Here is a 4,924-nt window from a genome sequence, read left to right as displayed (position 1 = left end):
GTTTATTTGTCTGTGCGCTTAGGTGGAGTGTGTGTGTGTTTTGTGTGTGCCTGTGTGTGTTTTGTGTATGCGCCCTTGCGTATGTGTGTGTATGTGCATGTGTGTATGTAAGTGTGTGCGTGTTGTTGTTGTGGGTGTGTGTGCTTATGTGGTGTGTGTGTGTGTATGTTTTGTGTATGCCTTTGTGTGTTTTGTATATACGTGCGAGCGTATGTGTGTGTGTGTGTGTGTATGTGTATGTGTGTGTATGTGTATGTGTGTATGTATGTGTGCGCGTGTGTGCGCGTGTGTGCGCGTGTGTGTCTGTGTGTGTGTACTGTCTTTTCCTCACCGTCGACAACATCCTCGCCTTCAACATCATCCTCGCCTTTCGGCCTTCCCACAAAAATAAGAGGTTGAATGTGAAAGTTCGTAAGCGTGTGTGTGTGTGTGTGTGTGTATTTGTTTGTGTGTGTATGTGTGTGTGTTTGTGTGTGTGTGTGTGTACTTCTGTGTATGCCTGTGCATGTTTTGTAAATACGCGCCTGCGTATGTGGGTACGTGTATGTGTGTAAGTATGTGTGTGTATGTGTGTTTGTGTGAGAGAGTGTTTTATATGTCTTAATGTGTGCATGTGTGTGTATGTGTGTGTTTGTTTGTATTTGTGCTTGTATTTGTGTTGTGTATATGCATAAGTGTATAATTTGTGCATGTTTGTGTAAAGGGTGAGGGTGAGGGGGGGTGGGGGGGTGGGGGTGACAGACAAGGCTAAGGCATCTGGCCTCTTAGGTAAGCTACAACGTCCAAACAGAAAAACGGAGCTATTCGATAAAAATTCTCCTCACACGGGATTCAAACTCACCTCTCCTGTTTCCGAAGGCGACGAGTCTAAATGCTACACCACAAATACCGGTGACATTACATAACAAATGCAGCAAAGGCATTAATTATAATAAGACATACACGTTATAGGATATTTTTTTCCCGGGACGAGGGCCATTAAATTTTAAAGAATGTCGTTCAGTTGCTTCAATACAGGCCTAAATCAAACTAAAAAATAAAAATCAAGCTGACGCTCCGATTTTTAAGATGGCCTATCACCAGATCATAACTCTGTTCAAACGTGACAAATTTCAAGGTCGTCTTCTTCAAATACCAGATCTGAAGCAGACATCGGCGATTATAGTCCATCACTCATTTCTCTGCTCAAGTGCTCTCAAACAACGTGTTTATCCCATTCTTTCCTCGCCACCCATTATTTTCAAGTTGTCCAATGAAGCTCTTCTTGGTCCACTTTTGATTCTCTATCTTTTTTTTTCCGATGAGAGCAAGACGTTCAAGTAAAAAAAAAGAGATAATCATGGGCTGAGCCTGACACGGGGATAGAGATTAGTTAATGGGTGGTTGGCGGGTGCTCTAGTACCATGATGCGGTTTGCTCCTTCTTTCTTTTCAAACTTCAATCGTCCTCATCTCCCTTCCTTTTTTGTTGTTTGTTTGTTACTCTCCTGCAGCACCCCTTATCTTCTGCTCGTATATGACCTTATTGTGTTGCAGGTCCCGTAAAACTCTAACTTAAAATATTAAAGATGAAGTTTGCAGATAGCGTGTATTGTTTTATCTATTCCTTCGTTATATTTTTAGTAAGAGTTTTACAGTACTTGCAACACAATAAGATCATATGAGTGCCGATGATTTGAGGTGTTACAAGAGAGTAACAAACGGGGTTTCCGTGGCCTAGAGGTTAAGGTGTTCGCCTCTCATTCAAAGGTCCCGAGTTCGAATCCGGGAAGCGACCGAAAGAGATTTTTTCTATAAAATTGTCTCCTTTCACCTCCGTTCCTGCTCTCTAGCAATGTTATGTCGTTTGCTTTTGTCTCCACTTTATGCCTCCGCCCCTTCACCTCTTTTGCCCCCTCCTCTGGGCTCTTGACTCTTTCTGCAACCTTTCTACTGCTACTCCTTGGCTACTTCTTACTGCTGTCTTTCAGCCACACACCTGATCTTCTGGTAGGAAATATCTATACCTTGCCTTTTGGGACAAGGGCGAAAATTTTGGTAGGGCTCGTGTGCAGGTTGCACACGTTAAAGACCCCTTGGTGGTCTAAAATCGATAACAATATGCTTCGACCGCCACCCGGGCAATCTCCTCACCATCAGAAAAAGTTTAACGTGTCCGGCGCGCTCATATGACCGTATGCTGTTGTGAACGCTGTAAAACACTTTCTAAAAAAAGAGAGCAACAAATATAAAAAGAAGGAGAGATCAGGGCGATAGATGTTTGATAGGAAAGAAGGAGCAAATCACACCAGAGCCGCCCGCCAACCACCCACATCTACTCCTTCAAAACGATAAAGGTTAAGTCGTAGTACAGTGACAATATTATACCTTAACTTGTAATTGGCAAATAATAATTTATCTTTCATTATTTTTTGCTATTATTTCTATGTCCTGGTACTGCTCTCTATTTTAACATTGCCACAGGCGACGATAACATACTCAGACCGGTGTCTGTGGTGTAGGGACTTGTGTGGCGTCTGTTGCCTAGTGGTTAGGCTCTCAGACTCGCAACCATAAGGTCGCAGGTTCAAATCCCGCCAGGGACCCGACGTTGTGTCCTTGGGAAAGGCACTTTACACGATTTTTCCTCACTTAACCCAGGTGAGAATGGGTACCACCCAGCTATATTAAGTGAAAGATCCAGTCAGTTTGGTAGTGTTTGAGGGCTTAATCAACTACTTGCACTGTGTGCTTCACGGGAAGCTGAGAATGTTTCTGAATGTTGTTTGGTCTCTGCTGTGGTAATAGTAAGTAGACCTTTGTTGCCGAAGATGACGATGAAATCCTGCAGGTCATCTGTGTATGCGCACGTGGCTGTGCAATCCGATCCTGGATTTACAATGTTTTGTTCAGTGGAGACTTGGAATGTCGGGGTTAGGGTGGTCGAATTATGTCTCCTCTCTCTTCTGATAGTCAGCTGGGGTAATACTATAGTGTAAAGCACATAGAGCTTGCTGTAGAGCGGGGTAATGCAATGTACAAATGCTATTTATTATTATTAATAGTAGTAGTAGTAGTAGTAGTAGTAGTAGTAGTAGTAGTAGTAGTATGCTTAGTAGTATTATTAATATCAGTTTTAATATTATTATTATCTTTTGCCGACACTCGCGGAAAACGTGCGTTCGATTCCCGAGTACGATTTGACCCACCTCATAAGTGTTTTATATCGTCTTTACAGTGGGTTGTAAACATTTATAATTACTGTTTGAATCTAGAATTACCAAAAATATGTTATAGCTAGATTTCTAGTACAATTGCTACTGTCACCTGAAGATGTCCAGATGCTGCTATTCTCTTCTGTCGTTGTCACTGCTGCTAATTTTGAGTTTACTTGGGAGTTTTACTTAAACTGCAATATAAATAGGTTTTATTAATGCTGAAGATGAAAAGTGTTGCTAGATAGTAACATACAAAGAAAAGAAGGGGGAGAGAAGAAGACGATAGATGTTTGATCGAAAGAAGGGGCAAAGCAGTGAACAGCATCCACCGATCACAAATTGTGCTACTTATATCTTGTTCCTCTCCTGAAAATCAGCTGTTTTGAGCTCACAGATCTGTGGTTTCGTGACGATAACACTTCTCCCACATGAGTGTCCTGAACTGTATCATGAAAAGCCCCCCCCCTCCCCCCCAACCCCCTCTTTTGTTGCCATCATTTCAGTTCCCTCTCGGCTCGGCTGCAAAGAGCGAATAACACATTTCCTCGGGTGGCTGTTCAAATGTGCTAAGCATATTTATTTTTTTCAAACTGCAATATCTTAGTCTTTAGTATCCGTTGCACGTGCCCAAGAAACTATTTGTTGAAATTCAAATTCAAAACGTTGAAAAATGCACTCAAAAAGGATATAGATACTCTCTCTCTCTCTCTCTCTCTCTCTCTCTCTCTCTCTCTCTCTCTCTCTCTCTCTCTCTCTCTCTCTCTCTCTCTCTCTCTTGATTTTTCAAAGCTCAAGTGTCCTTTGAAACTACAAATTATTAACGTTTTCTGCCTTTCATTAACGATTTTCAGTAATATTCACACAGAAATGTGATTTTAAATTGACATAAAAGATGTTGAGCACAGCTTTAAAAAAACCCGAATCAATGAAAATTGACCAAAGGAAGAAAAAAAGTGTTGGTTTCTTTTGTTACATTATATGTATTTTGACCAGCGCTTGGGGGCTCTCGTGGACTAGAGTTTAAGGTGTTCACCTCCCATTCAGTAGGTCCTGGGTTCAAATCGGGATAACGATGAAAACTTCTTTCTTCATACCCTTTGCTGCTGTCTAACAATGTTCTTTCGTCTGCTTTCGTCTCAACTTTCAGCCCCCACTCCCTCACCTCCTTTGCCTCTCCTCTGGGCTCTTGACTCTTTCTGCAGCCTTTCTACTGCTACTCCTTAAAATTGCCTCCTTCTTACTGCTGTCTTTCAGCCACACCCCTGATCTTCTGGTGGGAAAGATCTACACCTAGCCTTCTTCAACAAGGACGAAAAATGTCGGAGGTCCCGCGAGCACGTTGCGCACGTGAAAGATCCCTTGGTGGTCCAGAATCCATAAGATCAGGCTTGGGCTGCCACGTGGTCAAAATTCAAAATTTCTTCCCGACTGAAAATTTTTAATGTTTCCCGCAAGCTCGTATGACCTTATGCAATTGTGAGCGCCGTAAAACACTTGACAAAAAAAAAAAAGACGAACACCTGATTTCACCACGATTCCTCACAATATTAATGATTACACGTCTGTAGAGCGTTGAAGAGGTTAAGCCAGTGCTGAGATCCAAGTCAAGTTGCACAAAGGACGCACATGTTGGAGCAGGACGTCAATAAAAGATGGAGAGATGGAAAAAGAAAAGAGCGAACGAAAGGGCGGAGGAAGGGATGAGGGATAGCGAACGAGAACGAAAAG

Source organism: Aplysia californica, unplaced genomic scaffold, assembly GCF_000002075.1.
Source record: "Aplysia californica isolate F4 #8 unplaced genomic scaffold, AplCal3.0 scaffold00026, whole genome shotgun sequence".
NCBI lineage: Eukaryota > Metazoa > Mollusca > Gastropoda > Aplysiida > Aplysiidae > Aplysia > Aplysia californica.
This window is presented reverse-complemented; position numbering follows the sequence as displayed.